The sequence below is a fragment of the Rhinolophus ferrumequinum genome, chromosome 3, assembly GCF_004115265.2.
Source record: "Rhinolophus ferrumequinum isolate MPI-CBG mRhiFer1 chromosome 3, mRhiFer1_v1.p, whole genome shotgun sequence".
Lineage (NCBI taxonomy): Eukaryota > Metazoa > Chordata > Mammalia > Chiroptera > Rhinolophidae > Rhinolophus > Rhinolophus ferrumequinum.
Window position 1 is genome coordinate 26,516,022 of NC_046286.1, and position 19,923 is coordinate 26,535,944.

The window sequence follows — 19,923 nt, forward strand, 5'->3', positions numbered from 1 at the left end:
AGATATGCGCCTAAACTTAGATGCTACGAGATATTCTGCCAAATTTCTAGACACGTCTTTGCACACTAATTATGAAAAACATATTTACGAAAGTATCTTCTCCAAGATTTATGGCACAGATACATCAAGGCAATAGCTAATAGATTTTCAAACAGAAAAGAACGATAGTAATCAATTCTTTACTCATATTCTAGGCTTTTGATAATCATTGTTATAATTTCTGACATGCCCCGTATTCATCATAATAATTGTATTTAAAAGAAAAGAATTCACAGAAATAAAGAATACGCTCTAATGTCTAATTGTTAAATATAGATATTTGAAATTTTCTTTTGTCCATAATTTATGTGCCATTTATCATATGTAAAAAGATATGAATAGCAATTAGAAAAGATGTGAATAGCAATATATGCGGATCTGGTCATTTAAGAACCTGAAATCCTCATAGAGTTGGTCAACATCTGATTTGTTCAGATTTTCTGGGTATATGTAAAGCTTGTTAAAGACCTTTATCTTACAAGATGTGCTTCATATTATAAGCTTCTCTAGTAGTTTCAACAATCTTCAAGGAGTAAGTTGTACTTTTTTTTTTAGGGCCCATTACAAAAAAGTATACTATATACAGTTATAGAAAACCTCTTAAATATATTGCTTGTATATTAACTGAAATATTATAGCTTTAAAGAAATGCAGACCAAGCTCTTATTTTCCTTATGACATCTTAAATAAAACTTTGAGGTTATTCACTGGGGGTTGGGGGTGGTGTGGTGGGGGTGGGGATCCATCTTTGAGATTGTCTCCCAAGATGGAAAAGTGGTCATGAGCACCTAGTTAGAAAAATAATAGTTATAACAGGGTGGCAAGCACTCCTGAGGATATGTTCTTATTTAGGGACTCTCTAATCTGCATGTCCTTAGCTTTTGAACTCTCAAGAGCATTAGAGTGGAAAACAAATTACCTGCTAATCTATTACGAGAAGCAGCTTCGTACCGTGTACAGTGTTCTGCTTCCTCATTTGAACTCAGCTATTGTGTAATTTGAGCATGGCATTGGATAGGTACAATCTGAATATTTTGCAGTAGCTGTAAAACAAAGTATTCACCAAAATAATGTCCCTTTTATCACAAATATTTTATGATTTAAGAATTGAATGTATATTTTGCCACTGATGATGTCTAGCATTGTGCTAGTTGTCGTGTGGAGGATAAAGAATGACCATACCATTCTTCCTTGTTGCTGCCTTCAAGAAATTTAAGTTAGCAAAGGTGCACTTGGAATAACTATAGAATGGTTAAAAAAAAAAAATTTTAGAAGTAGAATGAACAAAAATTAGTCACTAAGAGGATGGTTGCCAAAAAACACAAGGAAGAGAGGGAGAGAGAGAGAGAGAGAGATACACTCTAAAATGGGTCACACAGAAAATACTGAGAGTATCAAATTCTGGCAAGGATGTGGAACCACTGGAATTTATACATTGCTGTGAGGAGAAGAATAAAGGCAGAGACATTTTAGATAACTCATTGGCTTTGCTTTAAAATGATGACATAACAATTCTGCTTGTAGATATTTACTCAAAATAAATGAAAACATATGTCCACAAAAAGATCCGCACAGAAATAATCATAGTTGCTTTATCCATAATAACCCCAAACTGGAAACCAACCAAATATCCATTAATTAGTGAATAAATAAATTGTGATACCTGCATACAATTGAATACTACTCAGCGGTAAAATGGACTAATTAAGAAAACATGAAGAAATATGATTAATCTCACAAGCATTTAGTTAATAAAAGTCACACTCCTAAAAGTACATATTGAATGACAATATTTAGATGATTTCCAAGAAGAGGAAAAACTAATCTCCCTTAATATTACAAATATTGTATATACCTATCTATAAATATTTATAAATATTGTTGCTTATGTGATTAGTAAAGTTGCCTAGCAGGGAAAACAAGGGGAACTTTATGAAGAGTGGAAAGGTTTTCTCTCTTGTTTATGGGGATTGGTTACATGGGGGATAAAATTGTCACAACTCTTTCAAACACAACATGTAAGACCTAAGTATTTTATATGTGTAAATTACAGCTCAATATAAAATTAAAAACATGACTGGATGGGCTAATAGAAGAATTAAGAACAGATTTTTCTGTTCTTAAAAAGTATATGGCAGGAAAAACAGATTGATTAATAAATATGTTGAAGAAAAAAAATACATATTGCCGCTCAAAACGTGTCTAACACTTCCAATTTCCAATCTAGTATGTGAAAAGCTGGAAGTTGCCATGTCGTACTAACAAGTAAAAAGATAAATGAACTGAACGAAATCAGCAAGTCTTATAAATCCATCAGAGAGGTGGGGTCACAGGGCAAACCACTGCCCTCCGCATTAGAGAGCCAGATAGGCCAATGCCCAGAATTATGACTTACTGGGGCAGAAACCCATGAACACAAACCTCCAAAGGAACCAGTACCAAATAGGGTACTAACTATAACTGACAAATAGCTTGAAGTTTAAGAGATAAAAACCCCAGGGGACCCAGTCGTTGGAGACTTCCATACTTCTATGCGTTTTACCTCCACAAGCTTAACCAGGTTCTCACTGCGAATACTAGATAAAAATTCCCTTGTGCTTTTGACAAGGGAGAGGAAAAGGAACCATTTTGAAATAAACCAGAGCACTCTTTTCTTCTTAACCAGGTCTGCTTTCATGAGAAACTAACCAGAGCCTACCCTTCTGGGGTTTCTATCACAGTCTATCTGAACTAGGAGAAAAGATATATCAGATACCAGCCTGCTCTAGCCATGCTGTCCCTCCAGAAGGCAAAAAACGAAACCAAACCAACCAACAAACAAAAATGAGAAGCACATTTGCAGTTCATAGTCCACAGGTACCAGCTCACTAAAAGGCTAAGGCCTAATCATAGGAATATAGAACACTTCCATTCCCCCCACAGCTTACACCACATTACTAAAGGTCTATTTACACAAGTTCCTTGTACCCAGTACATCATGTCTGATTATTAAGAGAAAAATGACTAAGGCACACTTAAAGACATAAAGCACAATTTGAAGAGACAGAGCAAGCTTCAGAACCAGACTCAGCTATGGCAGGGATGTTAAAATTATAAGACCGGGAATTTAAAATGATTATGATTAAGATTCTAAGGGACATAATGGATAAAGTCGACAGCATGCAAAAATTGATGGGTAATGTAAGCAGGGTGATGGAAACTCTAAGAAAATAAATGCTTGAGATCAAAAACACTGTAACAGAAATGAAAAATGTCTTTCATGGTTTTATTGGTAGACTGAACATGGTTGAGGAGAGAATCTCTGTGCTTGAAAATATAGGGAAACCACCCAAACTGAAAAGCAAAAAGAATAAGGACTGGAAAACCAAATCAAACAAAACAAAATATCCAAGAACAGTTGGACAAACACAGAAAGTGTAGCATATGAGTAACGTAAATTCCAGAAGAAAAATAAAGAAGGAATTTCCTCAAATTTATGCCAGACACTAAACCATAGATCCATGAATGCCAGAGAACACTGAGCAGGATAAATGCCAAAAAAAAAAAAAAAAAAAAAAAAACCCAAAAAACTACATCTAGTCATATCATTTTAAAAATACAGAAAAATCAAAGATAAGGAAAAAAAATTATAAAAGAAGTCAGAATAAAACAACAACAACATCCTACTTATACAACAAAGATAAGAATTACATCTGACTTCTCAGAAACCATGCAAGCAAGAAGAGATTGAAGTGAAATACTTAAACTGTTAAGAGAAAAAGAAAATCACAAATCTAGAATTCTATATTTTATAAAATTAATCTTGAAAAAGTAAAAAAGGAATAAAGACTTTTTAAAATAAAAATTGAAGAACTTTTCCCCCCATAAATCTGACTTAGAAGATCTGTTAAAATAAATTCTTTAGAGAGAAGGAAAATTTTAAAAGTCAAAAACTTGGATCTACATAAAGACAGAAAGTGCATCAGAGAAGGAATAAGTTCAAAGAAAATAAAACCTTTTTCCTTATTCTTAATTGATCTAACAGATAACAATTTGTTTTCAATCATGTTTATATGTATACTTCTGTATGCTTATGTGTAAGTGAAATGAATGAAAGCAGTGATATAAGAGAGAGGAGGGAAGAATTAGAATTATTTTGTTATTAGATACTCATACTTCCCATGAAGCAGTATAGTGTTACTTGAAAGTGGACTTGAAATATTTGCAATTGTAATTGCAAACTCTAGGGCAATCACTAAAAAAAAGCTGTTTTAAAAAAAGATTAACTGATATGCTGAGATGGAAAAGCAAGTGTAACTATATAAAATGCTCAATTCAAACTACAAAAGGCAGAAAAACTGTGGAATGCAAAAGAATAAAGAACAGGGAAAAATACAAAACCGTTAACAAATATGGTAGATATTAATGCAACTATATCAATAATTAGTTTGAACACCAATGATCTGAATACAGCAATTAAAAGACAGAGGTTGTCTTAGTGGATCAAGAAGCAAGACCCAACTACATGTTGTCTACAAAAAAATCAGTTTAAATATAACAACAGATGTAAATTAAAAGTAAGTGGCTGAAGAAAAATATACCATACTAACACTGATTTAAAAAAGCAAGAATAGATACATTAATTTTAGACAGAACAGACTTCAGAGCAATGAAAGTTATCAGGAATAAAGATGAGCTTTACATAATGATAATGGAGTCAATTCTCCAAGAAGACATAATAATCCCTAATGTGTATATGCCTAAGAACAGAGTCAAAATACGTAGGCAAAAACTGATAGAACTACAAAGAGAAATAGATGAATCCACTACTATAGTTAGAGAGACTTCAATACATCTCTATCAGCAATGGATAGACACGGCAGGCAGAAAATAAGTAAGGACATAGTTGAATTCAACAACACCATCAATCAACTGGGTATAATAGTTATCTATAGATAACATCATCTAATAACAGCAGAATACATATTTTTCTCGAGCTCGCATGGAATATTTCACCAAGATATACCACGTTCTGCACCATAAAACACACTCTAACCAATTTAAAAGAATAGAAATAATGCAACACCTGCTCTCAGGCCAAATAGAATTAAACTAGAAATCAACAACAGAAATAGCTGAAAAATCCTAAAATATTTGGAGTTTATATAACATTTCTAAATAACACATCGGTGAAAAACAAATCTCAAGAAAAATTTTAAAATACTTTGAACGAAAACACAATTTATCAAAATTTATGGGATAAAGTGCAAGCAGTGCTTAAAGTGAAATTTATGGCATGGACTTCATATATTAGAAATGAAGACAATCTACAAATCAGTCACCTAAGCTTCACCTTAGGAAACTAGAAAAAGAGAAAATTAAACCCAAAGTGAACAGCAAAAAAACCCACAAAACAATAATAATAAAAATTAGAGCAGAAAGTAATGACATTTAAAAAGGAAATGGAAAACAAAAACATTAATGAAACCAATAGCTGGTTCTTTAAAAAGATCAGTAATATCAGTAAGGCTCTAGCCAGGCTAACTAAGAAACAAAAAGAAACGATACAAGTTTCATTTCTAATTTTCATATTAGAAATGAAAGAAGGAACATCACTATAGATTCCATGGACACTAAAATGATAATAAAGTAATACCATGACCAACTCTATGCCCACAAATTGAAAACCTAGATGAAATAGACCAAATCCTTGAAAGACACAATGTGCCAAACTCACACAAAAAGAAATAGATGACCTGAAGAGGCCTATATCTACTAAAGAAACTGCATCTTAGTCAATAAGTAAAAATCTTCTAAAACAGAAAGCCCTAGGGCCAGAGGGTTCATTGCTGAATTTTACCATTTAAAGAAGAAATTATATCAGTTCTCTACAATATCTTTCAAAATATAGAAACAGAGTGAAGAATTTCTAATTCACTTTATCAGGATAGCATTACTCTAACATAAAAACCAGACTAAGACATTACAAGAAAAGAAAACTACAGACCAATATCTCTCATGAACATAGATGAAAAAATCCTCAGCAAAACATTAGCGAATCAAATCCAATAATGCATAAAAAGAATTACATGCCAAGATTAAGTGGGATTTATCCCAGGTATGCAAGGCTGGTTCAACATTGGGAAATCAATTTACAATAGTCTAAAGAAGAAAAATCACATAATCATATCAATAGATGCAGAGAAAGCATTTGACAAAATCCAACATCTAGTCATGATAAAAACTCAGAGTAAACTAAGAATAGAGGGAAACTTCCTCAACTTGATAAAGAATATGTAAGAAAACCTACAGCTTTCTGTAAATATGACATCATATTTAATGTTGAGAAATTTGAAGCTTTCCCACTAACATCAAGAAAAAAACATGGATGTCTCCTCTCAGTACTGTTTTTCAACATCGTACTGTAAGTCCTATTGAACGCAATAAGAAATGAAAAGGAAATAAAAAGGTGGGAAGGAAGAAATAAAATTGTCTTTGTTTATAGATGACATGATTGTTTATGTAGAAAACCCAAAAGCATCAGCAAAATACTCCTGAAACGAATAAGCTATTTCAGTTGGGTTGCAGGATACAAGGTCAACACAAAAAAGTCAATTGCTTTCCTATATACTATAAATGCAATAGTGGAATTTGAAGTTAAAAACACTAATTTATATTAGCCCCCCAAAATTGAAGTAAGTAGATATAAATCTAAAAAATATGCACAAGATTTAAATGAGAACTATAAAATGTTGATAATAATTTTTAAAAAATCAAAGAACTTGGTAAATGCAGATATTCCATCTTCATGAATAGGAAGACTCAATATTGCCAACATGACTACTTCCCAACAAAGTCTATGATTCAATGTAATTTCAGTCAAAATCCCAGAAAGTTATTTTGTGGAGAATGACAAACTAGTTCTAAAGTTAATATGGTGATGCAAAAGGCCAAGAATAGCCAAAATAATTTTGAAGGAGAACAACACTGGAGGACTGACACTACCCAATTTCAAGTCTTACCTTAATGTTATAGTAATCAAAATAGAGTGTGGTATTGCTGAAAAAATAGGCAAATAGATCAATGGAACATAATAGAGAGCACAGAAATAGATTGCCATAAATATAGTCAACTGGTCTTTGACAAAGGAGTTAAGGGAATGCAATGGAGAATAGATAGCCTTTTCAAAAAATGGTATTGGAAAACAAGACACTCACATTAAAAAAAAAAATGAATCTAGATACAAACTTTATGCCCTTCACAAAAATTGACTCAAAATGGTTCATAGACCTAAATGTAAAATACAAAACTATAAAAACTTCTAAAAGATAATATAGAAAAAAACCTAGATGAACTTGGGTATTGCAATGACTTTTAAATACAATGCCAAGGGCATGGCCCATGAAAGAAATGACTGATAAACTGAAATTCATTAAAATTAAAAACTTCTGCTCTGTGAAAGACAATGTTAAGAGAATAAGAAGACAAGCCACAGACTGGGAGAAAGTAGTTCTAAAAAGACACACCTGGTAAAAGACTGTTCTCCAAAATATATAAAGAACTCTCAAAACTCAACAGTAAGAACACAAACAACCCAACTGAAAAATAGGGCAAAGACACCTCCCTTTACAGATACCTCACTAAAGAAGATATACAGGTGATAAATGGACATAAGAAAAGATGCTTCACATCATATGTCATCATGCAAATGTAAATTAAAACAACAAGACAGCACTACATAGCTATTAGAATGGCCAAAATCTGGAACAGTGACAACATTAAATGTTGGCTAAGATTTGGAGCAACAGGAGCTCTCATTCATTGCTGGTGGGAATGCAAAATGGTACAGCCACTTTGGAAGACAGTTTGGCAGTTTCTTACAAAACTGAATATACACTTATCTAGCAATCACACTTCTTGGTATCTACCCTAAGGAGGTAAAAACTTACATCCACCAAAAACCTGCACATGGATGCTTATAGCAGCTTTATTCATAATTGTCAAACTTAGAAGGAACCCAGAAGTCCTTCAGTAGGTAAATGGATAAACTGTAGTACATTCAGACAATTGAATATTATTCATCACTAAAAAGAAATGAGCTATCAAGTCATGAAGAGACATGGAGGAAACTTAAATCCTAAATGAAAGAGCCAATTTGAAAAGGCTACATACTGTATGATTCCAAATACAAGATACTCTGAAGAAGGCAAAAATGTGGATACAGTAAGAGGATCAGTAGTTGTCAGACATTAAGGAAGTAAGGAAAAGGATGAATAGGATTTTTAGGGCCTTGAAAATACTCTATGATATCTAAACAATGGTTACATGTCATTATATACAGAAGGTCCCAAAAAAATGTATAGACATTTTAAGAAAAGAAAAAACTGTATTAAAATGATGCTGATGGTAACCACTTTGAGTACCTTTTGTAATTGCAGAGGTCAAACATGACTTGTATTCCTTTTGTCATCGCATATTGAGTATTTCAATTTTAATACAGTTTTTTTTTCCTTTCTTAAAATGTCTATCTATATTTTTTGGCACCCTCTGCATTTCTCCAAATCTACAGAATGTACAATACACAGAGTGAACCCTAATGTAAACTACGGACTTTGGGTGATAATGCTGTGTCAGGGTGGGTTCATCAACTGTAACAAAGCACCACTCTAGTGGGGGATGGGGATTGGGAGGCTGAGCATCTGTGAGGGCAGGGCCTGTATGGGAAATCTTTACATTCTTTCCTCAGTTTTCCAGTGAATTTAAAACTGCTCTAAAACATGAAGTCAATTAAAAATCATTTTTAAAAAGTGTCCAAATTACATTTGTGAGAGAACTGGGTAGCAATATGATCAAGAAGCAAAGAAAAAGTCGTTTATTGGCCAGATTAAAAAAGGAATGTATTAGAATTTAGAAAGAGAGAAGAGAGGATAAGTTCATGGCTGGGAATGAGTGCAAGGTTGGCAATGAGAGAGAGAGAGAGAGAGAGAGAGAGAGAGAGAGAGAGAGAGAGAGAGAGAGAGAAAGGGAGAGCATAACGAATATATATGAGACTATTGTAGAAGCCCTCTGCTGTCTGTTACAGGTCTGAAGAAACAGGAGAGGAATCTTGGCACATTCATATATATTCTAATATAAATCTACACTGATCAGAGCCGGAAGGCACTTGGATAACATAAATTTAGACAGAATAAAGCTAAGTGGGCTAATAATGGTCAATGTTACCTCAAGAACACAAGATTCTTCATATATCTGGAACTATATTAGGAGAAATTTGAGATTTCTTACCTGGGTTTCTCTGCTATTCATTGAAATTTTGATTTCTGACAACATCATCAAATATTTCAAAACAAGTCAGGTTAAGAATAATTTCCCCTTACTACTTAAATATGAGGCAAACATAAACATTCAACTTAATCTGCATAGTATAATCAATCATCAGTGTAAGCATTTGTGCTTTGCAGGTTGAATAGAATGCATTCTCAAATCTAGTTCATTCAACCATAATAACTGACACCAATTATAGCTGAAGAAAAATGTAGACCTTGCTTTATTTAAACATGGAACCACAGATAAACCCCATGAAAACACTGAAATTGAGTCAGTTCCCTATAGACGCATTGCATCTGTGAGACATTTATTGTTCAATTTGCGTAAGCATTAATTATGGCTTTCATATTTAATGTCCCTTGAAATCATTTGCAGAAACCTTAGTTAACAAATGTCAAGATAAATTAACTGTTCAAAAATATTATATATAAATGAGATATATGAGAGCATCTCTTAGCATTTGTTAGGAGACCAATAGTTTTTATATGCCATAGTCAGTGATACTAATGGTTAGATAATGATGAGTACCTAATTCTCTGCCAGCTTCCTCTATTTTTCTTCCTTTTCCTTTCCTTCCATTCCAGTGGCCTGATTCAGTCAGGCCTCCCTATGCTAACATGCTAAAATAATACTTTGTCTTTCTATATTCAAGCAACTAAAAACTATGCATAAAACCAGACATAGCAGCATGTGACTTTTTTGTGTTAATATGTGTACATTAATGCAAAAAATTACCACATAATAAATTGTTGGACCTCTGAAACTTGATCTCCTTTTCTTTTGTACATTGTAGGGCAAAGACCCCAGGACCTTAGCTATAGGTAATGATATTTTATTGCTATGGTGGACCCTTTTTTTCTTATCTTCAGAACTGGTCAACTGTCTTTTTTATAAACCTAATTTACTATAAACCAAACATCACTTGCTCTTACCAACTTCTTTTTACTACTAATAAATGCTTACATAAGCCCTCTTGACATACGTATACACATTCTGCTTATTATAGCAAGTCCAGCTAATCTCCCAGGACTGCTTCTGCCCTTTATACCAGGAATCTGATAAGCAGTTTTATTTGTACACTTATCTTTCAGTTAAGCTTTCAGAGTCATCTCAATTTGATCTTTCTCAGATGTGTGAGTATGACCTAAATGTCAAGTTAAATTTCAATGTCCTCAATCTGGGATTCTTTCTTTTTGAATACTGGGTTCAGCCCAGTCATTATTCATCCTTTTTCTCCAACTAGAAACAGAAAAACTGTCTGAAGATGGCCCCATGATTTTCTCCAATATAAATTTAGAAATCGTTTTTTTGAAATGGCCTACAGACAATAATACTTTACTAAATAAAAAGAAATAATCCTAATTCCCACTGAGACTCTCTGGGACACTTATAGTGCCAATTATCGAATATATTGTGTCTTCAGGAATCACCCTTATTATCTTGGAGGGAATTAATCTAATAAAAAATTACCTATTGGTCTGGTCTAATATTGGACAGAGAGTTGTCATGCAGGGTGTCAGCTCCCACTCCCCATATAAGAACGCAGGAAATGCTGAGGCCAAAAAGGAACACCCACGGAGCCATAGATAGGGGAGTCATACCACTATATTCTCGCTGGCGGCTGGGTTGGAGACACAAGAAACAGAAGCCACATAATCCGCAACCAGCTGTCCACTTTTCTGCCAATCAACCAACTCCCTTGCTAACTGCAATCTGCTTGCTAACTGCATTTGCTAGCCACAATCCACTGTCCGCTTCTCTAACCAACCAACTCTTTGCCAACAGCAATCTGCTTGCTAACCGCACTTGCTAGCCACAATCCACTGTCCACTTCTCTGTCAACCAACCAACCCCCTTGCTAACTGCAATCCACGCTTGCATGCTTAGCCACGGTGGCTAATGGCTAACCGGTAACAGCTGATGGCCAACTAGTCACAGCTGATGGCCATCTACTACCCGAGCCGGCACCTTTCCATGTGAGGCCAAGAGCCTGGAAACTGCTTTCTGAGACTCTGTCCCCACTGAGTCTCCTGAACGCACCCCTTCCCATGGACCCAATGAATCTACATCTATACTCCGAGCAATTCCCTCTGTAAGAAATCCAAATATTAGCCAAGCAACTACTACACACCAGCGAAAGCGAGAATACCCACATCACCCACTTCAAAATGGGTAAGAAAGGCTGAGACACATTGTCACCATCAACCTCACCATTAGCACACAATCAGGAGGGAACTCCCAACTCCTGGAGTCACCCTGAGGAGCAAAAGTTTGGGACCCCACATCTAGCACCCAACTTTTAAGACTCCAACCTGGGGAGGGTCCCCAAAACACCAAGTTCCAAAAGCCAATGGGGTTGCATCATGAGACCACAAAAATATAGCAAAGAATTACTTAAGGGACCCACAAGGACTCACCATGGCTGTTGCTCCTAGGCTCAGTGCAGAGAGAGCAGGCAAAAAACACCCATCTCCCACTCCTTCCCTGTAAGAGGCCTATCTGCATACTTTAAATACTTCTTCCTGAGGCTCAGGCTTCTAATTTAGCACACATGTAGGGACTGACTGCAATCCTCCCAGAGACCTGGGAAGCCAGAGAATCCACCTGGGCCTCTCAAACGAACCTATTCCAAATTGCCAATATCTCCCTGGAAGGAGCTTGTATAAAACTCACACAGCTCAACGACAAAAACAACAAAAATTTTAAAGTGGGCAAAGGACATTTTTCCAAGGAAAACATATGAATGACCAACAAGTCTTTAAAAAAGATGCTCAGCATCACTAATCATCAGGGAAATACCAATCAAAACCACAATGGGGTACCACCTCACACCTGGTAAAATGTCTATTATCAAAAGATAAGAGATAAGAAAGGCTGGCAAGGATGTGAAGAAAAGGGAATGTAGGTACACTGTTGGCTTGAGCATAAACTGGTACAGCCACTATGGAAAAGACTGCATTGTATAGTCGAAATTTGCTGAGTGAGTGGAACTTCAGTGTTCTCACCTAAAAAAAATAAATAAATATGTAAAATGATGTAGGTGTTAACTCAATGGTGTGAATCCTTTCACAATGTATATGTGTATCAAAATGTCACTCTGACATTTTATTTACAATTTTATTTGTAAATTATAGGTCCATAAAGCTGAAAAAAAGAACTGCATATAAATTCAAGCCAAAGAGATATTTTCTTATTAGGTTTCTTTTTTCTCTATTACGAAGGACAAAGCAGTCTTTTTCAATGGAGTTATTCATGTTATGTAGGTTTGCTCCAACATTTTAAAATTGAATATGTATGCATAGCTCCATGGCAAATTCATTGTGAGATTTACTTATCTTGTAACTGACTATATATATATATATACACACATATGTATGTATGTATATATATACATATATATACATATATATATGTATATATATATATATATAGTCAGTTACAAGATAAGTAAATCTCACAATGAATTTGCCATGGAGCTATGCATACATATTCAATTGCATATATATATATATATATATATATTTTTAATCATAGTCGTGGTCCTCGGATTTTGCAAACACCCAATCTTTGTATTTTCAATCATTAAAAAAATGATTTAATTGTGATTCATGTAGTTTATTGAAGTGTTTTTTTATGGTACAGAAAGCTTTTTTTTTTTTTTTTTTTTACTACTTAACATTTAGCTAAGTTTGTTCCTGAAGGCTAAGTAAAACATTTGAAGTGCTTTTGTTTTTTTTGTTTTTTTTTACCTTATCATCTTATTGCCCATATGCACCTGTCTTAGTTTGTTCAGGCTACTATAACTAAATACCATAGACTGGGTAACTTAGAAACAACAGAAATTTATTTCTCACAGCTTAGAGAAAATAAATACAAAAAGTCCAAGATCACGGTGTTGGCAGATTCAGTGTCTGGTGAGGGCTGCTTCCTTATAGGCAGCCAGCTTCTCTCTGTACCTTCACACGGTGGAAAGGGTAAGGGATCTCTGACAATATAATTTAAAACTGCTATGTAATGCACTTTGTGCTAAATATCCTTAGATTAACCCATTTTACAGATAAGATATCAAGCTCAAAGTGGATAAGTAAACTAGTGGGCAGTATATCAGAAAACTAATGGGTACTAGTCTCCATTTGATCCCAAGTTTTGTTTGAGTCTTAAAGTTAGGACTCTCAGTGACTACAATATGTTAGTAATAGAATGAATAGTGACAGCAGATAAAAATGTATAGGGAAAAAACTCCGGAAACAATGTTTCTGCATTGCAATCCTGGAAGCAATAAAGAGTGAAAAATACACCACGTGAGAGAGAAGCCTACAGCATCATCACACTAGGCTTTCCCTTATCGTAGCGTGAAGTTATCTTGGGCGGAGGAAGAGCTCTTTAGAAATCCTACGCATTGGGGGTAGAAAGCTAAAGAATGCCTCTAGCCTGCCTGAACTGAAGTTTTCTTATTAAATTATGCCAAGCTCTGAATGAATTCTTAAAAGGATATTACTTAATGCTTTCACTTTAAGGGAAACCTTTATATCCATCTAATAATGTCAGGGCTGCTATAAGTACATTGAATGGGGTTTAGAATACTAATATTCTCCTAATGTCAATAACAGTTTTGGGAAAAAATTGAAGGTTATGCAGAAGGCATACTAGGTTTCGATAATTACGCTAAAGAGAGAATATCTTAAAAATGTGGACACAATATTTCAAAAGATGGGACATATTTTTCCAAGAGATTCTCTCAATTCACTGAATATTCAATTCAATTCAATTAACAATTTGGAAGGCAGAAAGGGCTCTGACACCCACCTTCTAGGGGACACACTAATGCTATGATTGTCCTCGGTGTTCTGGGGGGATAGTGATAGGAAATTTTAAATGTATTGAAGACAAAAATCTTTCCATTTCCTTAAGAACATGATTTAATCCAACCAATCCACTCAAGCCAATAATAACAGAGTATCAGCTACCTACAACTCATTTTGTGGGCATTGCAAGAGCTACACAGGTGAATGCAAAGTCCCCCCCTTCAAAGAGTTTACATTGTTGTAGGAGGTATTTGAAAGGCATCTAGATAACCAAAACAGAGGACTGCCAGAAAAGAGGTAGGAATAGAATACTGGGAAGAAAAAGAACATGTCTAGTTTTACAGCGGTAAGACAGGATTTTAAAAAGTGAAATGACATTTGATGTGTGCAAAGTAATATTTCAACAGAGAGTGAAAGTATTAGAAGAGGAATGGCATTCAAGATGGATATATAAGTGTAAGCCAAAAGAAGTGGGAGACTTGGGGATGTTTGATTTCTCAAGCTTCGTTTAATTAGCCTTCTGGGCACTTTTTAATGAGTAATACAAATATATTTATGCAAATAAATAATCACTCCCGCCCTGATAAGAGTGAAGTCACATGTCCATTACGAGTTGAACAAGAGGAAAATTGTGGTAGTAATCATTTGTCATTTGGTAACTTAAAATAAAAGTTAAACACTCTTAAAGAAAAAAAGTATTGATTGACTCAGAGTACTGAAGCATACAAAAGTGGAGCTGGATTCAGGAGCTCGGGTGATATTTAGGATGCTGTCTCTCTCTATTCCTCAGTCTTTCTTCGTAAGATGGGCTTAATCAGGCCATATTCTCCAGTTTATCAATCACAAAAAACAGAATGCCTTCCCTGACCAAAAGAAAACAACAGCAAAAAACTCCCTGACAAGTCTCTGATTTGCCAGTTTTGCAACATAGGCATACCTTTACGAATATGGTTCTAACCGGTTAGTCACAGATCAACATATTTTTTATAAAAGATTAAAAAGTATTATTTAATTTTACACATATTATCCCACTTAATTCCAACAATTCTGTGACTAAAGCCAGGTCTTATTATTATTATACTTATTCCACTATGTGAAAAGCTGAGGCTCAAAAAGATGGTGGATATCACAGACGATGGAATTTATCTGAGATTTTAAAATTCCAACAGTAAGCAGAACTGATTATTTAGGAGTACCTGTATATGAAGTCTAAAATATGCTGAAGAACTAGTGAAATAGACCAGTGAGATAAAAGAGAACATTGTAGAGCCTCAGAATAGAAGGCACAAGGGCACACACCTTCAAGACGAGAAAGCAATAAAATGCTGCATAACAGTTGAAGAATAAAACTGCAGACAAGGCCACTCATATTTTAAATACTTATGTGAGGGAGAGAAGTTACACTGAAATGAAAGTATATTGAGGGAGATTTGGCATTTTGGAAATGGGTTTTTATGTAGCTTAGCAATGGCACTAAGAAAAGCAACAGATATATAGCTAAAAAGAGTAGCAGGAATGAGGAATAAAGGTAATTTTGTTTTGCTTTTAAGATAGCAGAGATCAACTTTTGTGATATATGAGCAATGAAGATAATCATGAAATATATTGAAAATATTTTTAGGAGAAGCATCATGTGAAAAAAATATGTATTAACTCAAGCTGTTTTGAATACTATGTTTAATTCAACGTAAACATTCTGAGAAGCTTGTTAAAATTCCATCTCATCACTTGATATTCGAGTTCCCCTATCCTGTGACAAATCACTGACCAAAAACAGATTCAAAGTCACCTATGCTGTGATGTCTAAATAGCAGTGACCATGTCTCCATTTATTATCAAATCCTGATTGTAACCAAATGGTTGTTAGAGGTTATCAAGGGTAAATACGTCACCTTTAGAAAACTATCACAGGCTTGGCAATGTTAGCAACTTTGGTCAATGGGCCGTCTTCTCCTGAATTGCCCAGCAGTATTTCTTGTGTCAGTCAGAGAGATTCACTGAAGATTTTTAGGCTCCAACATTCTAACTAGACATTTTACTCTTTTATTAAGTCTCTGACAGGTGCTGTGCACTCTTAATTAGTTTGAGACTTTGAAAAGAATAAAAAAGCACAGTAAAATAAGTTCATGGCTGCATTTAGCTGTTTTTTTTTTTTCTTTCCTGTCCTTAGTTCTGTCTTTGGTTTGTTAATATTTGACTTCATGATGTTTTTTAAATAAATATATCTTCCTGGTATATCCAACGTGACTGTGCCTAATTGGAAGTATTGTACTCGGGTAATTCTGAAACGCAACATAAGGTTAAAAGTATTAACCTCTAAGGAAAGAGGAATCCCATTTAGGGCATAACTTTTATATTTCCTGCTCATATCATTTTTGTTTCTGTCCCTTTTTGAATACACTACAAGTTACAACTTACGTTGGCCTAGAGAAAAATTAATAGGTCAAAGGAAAGAGCAACCACTGATGCTGCAGGTCACAGAGTCTTAGTTTCAGTCCCTGACTTTGTTTAAACAAACAGTGATATAGTGAAATAATTTAATGATTTCATACTTTTATAGAGCACAGAACTTTTTTTCCAACAAAATCTTATACACATCACAAGCCAGCTATTAATCAGATATGAAGTCCTGTTTTGAAAGAGACAGAAGGAGCTCACAGTCTTGCCTGACTATCCTTCATAGTTCGAAAACCACTGGACATGGCAGATGATATCTAGGATAAGTCCTATCTCTGAACTCCTATGGGAAATATGCTAACAATGTTGATCTTGGATTTTACACAGATGTTGAGAAGCGATGGGAGGAATACAAGGTCTGACAATTAAGTTCGTGAACTCATCCTAGAAAAAGTGCTACATACCTCATTGCTGAATATCACTATTGTCACCTTTGAAGTACCCCTTTGGGAAGTTATGCACTGATGCCAGCACCTAGTCCACCCTTCAAGGCAATTTTGGAACTCTTTTTCTAGAATGGGCATCAGAGCTGTTGTTGTATTAACTTTGATGTCCTGAATGTCATCAAAATGTCTTCCTTTCAATATTTCCTTTAACTTTGGGTAAAGAAAGAAGTCACTGGGGGCCAGATCAGGTGAGTAGGGAGGGTGTTCCAATACAGTTACCTTGTTTTCCTGAAAATAAGACCTAGCTGAACAATTAGCTCTAATGTGTTTTTTGGAGCAAAAATTAATATAAGACCCTGTCTTATTTTACTATAAGATTGGGTATATAATATAATATAATATAATATAATATAATATAATATAATACCAGGTCTTATATTAATTTTTGCTCCAAAAGACACATTAGAGCTGATTGTCCAGAGAAGTCTTATTTTCGGGGAAACATGGTAGTTGTTTACTAGCTAAAAACTCCCTCACAGACAGTGCCATGTTAGCACTGGTGCATTGTCATGATGCAAGAGCCATGAATTATTGGCAAAAAGTTCAGGTCACCTAACTTTTTTCACGAAGCCTTTTCATAAGAAACCGTGGTTAGCTGTTTGTCCAGTTGGCACAAATTCATAATGAATAATCCCTCTGATATTGAAAAAGGTTAGCAACACTGTTGCAACAAGTTCACGAACTTAATTGTCAGACCTTCGTATATGGTTTTAGCATATATAATACAATCAATGCTGAGTAAGCAGAGTAACAATTAATATATTACTGATAATCCTAGAAACTTAGAGAATGTCCGTTTAGAGATATATTCTCACTGTCATTTTAGAAGTGTAAGATGAACATCTTGACTGGGTTGAGGTAAAGGTTACTCTGTGAGTACAGCAGCAGTGACACTATAATCCTAAGAATGGGAAAGATGCTTCTCTAGATGTGATGAATATTTCAGTCTGATAGCAGTCTGAAAATGTTTTGCCTGGAAGGATTCTCTTTGGCCCTGGTGTGACCCAAGAGATAAAAAAGTGAAACAGTTAGCATGGCAACTAGAGTAGCAAGTTGGGCAGTCTGAAAATGAAATGTCCTGACTTTGCATTTAGAGAAAACAAGTTTGTATTCTGATGAAAATAGCTACTTCTAAGCTATTAACAGGAACATTTTTAGACTTACGTCAGATAGTCAGAAGTTTTTCCAAACCACTCAATCTAAATATTGTCCCTTTTATCATTCTTTCTCCTATTATCCTGGGTTTTCATTCAAAGAACATGTAACAATTTTCAGTATGCATTTTGGGGGGCTTAGGTATTTAATGTGTCTTTCCCACTCTTTGGTTCACCCCGTAGAGAACATTTAGACATGCTCAATAATTTTATTTATTTATTTATTTATTTACTTACTTCCTTACTTATTTACTTATTTATTTATTCTAGAGAATGAATAATGATGAGTGCCTATTAAGAGCTACAGAAATATAGAAACTGTGAAGGAGACTGAAGGAGGCATGGATAGGATTACAAATGGACCCACCAGTAAAGATCAAAGGTTAATATATTCACCTATTTTCCTACTTTCAAACTGATGACCTCATTTAATTCAAGCTTTCCCCTGGAGCAGGAATTTTTCCATGTCCACTTATCATAATAGACTTGAAGTTCTATGGTATGTAATTACTTTCACTTCTGCTGAGTGACTATGTTTTTGAGACACACATGAAGGGGCAGGAGAGAAGAAAAAAGATTTTCTTTTAACTTCCGCAAATAGGCTAGGCAACTCCTATTGCTGTATTTCCCCAAAAAATAAGACCTAGCCGGACAGTCAGCTCTACTGTGTCTTTTGGAACAAAAATTAATATAAAATTTGGTCTTTATTATATTATTATATTATATGATATGATATAATATTACACTATATTAGACCAGGTCTTATATTATAGTTAAATAAGACTGGATCTTACGTTAATTTTTTCTCCAAAAGACACATTAGAGCTGATTGTCCGACTAAGTCTTATTTTCGGGGAAACACGGTGTCTACACTACGGTGAAGTTTTATTTTTCTGTATTCATTCGTACAACCACTTTAACTTTCATATGACTTGTGTCCTTTTATAAAGATAAGCACAAGGAAAATATGACTCTGTAGAGATATGACTCAAGTGAAATACATTTAAATATATTCATAAGTGACTTTCTTTTTGTATAGAATTATTAAATATTTGATGGCAATCCACAAATACTTTCAAATTATAGTTTACTTTGTGTGAAAAAGCACTTACTGTAGTGGTAATAAGGAATTTGAAAATTCTCAATTAATACATATCCTTCATAAATGCCAATGTTCTACTGAAGAATTCCCAAATTCACATTTGTCAAGATATGTTGAAATAACATGCAAGTAAATGTCATTAGGGGGCCACATATATGTATGGGAGAGAGGGTTATTTCTTCACTACTGAATTCCAAATTAAGCTACTATTTCTTGCTTTGTTTCAAAACCTGGACTTCTAGTTGCTTTTACAACTCCTGTGCTTCATACTCAGTTTCCATGGCAATTTAGGAAATGTTCATGTTGGAAAAATATTCAATAGGAAAAGAAAAGTTTTGAGGACACAAAAATGCATCTAACAATGTGCCCTGCAGCCAACAGTATAATTGCTTTAAAAACCAGGAAATGGAAAACAGTTAAAGAGTTATAGCGCCATATATTTTACAGGGATTAAAAGTTATCATTTTTCAGACTTGCGCAGGGCAGTTTGTTTCAGCATGGCACCCTGCCACATGGTGATATATTTGCCTGCAGAGATCACACTAAGGTAGTATATAACCCAGACCAGCTTTGGATTTTCCCTAAAGACACACACAATTACTACAACAATTGTG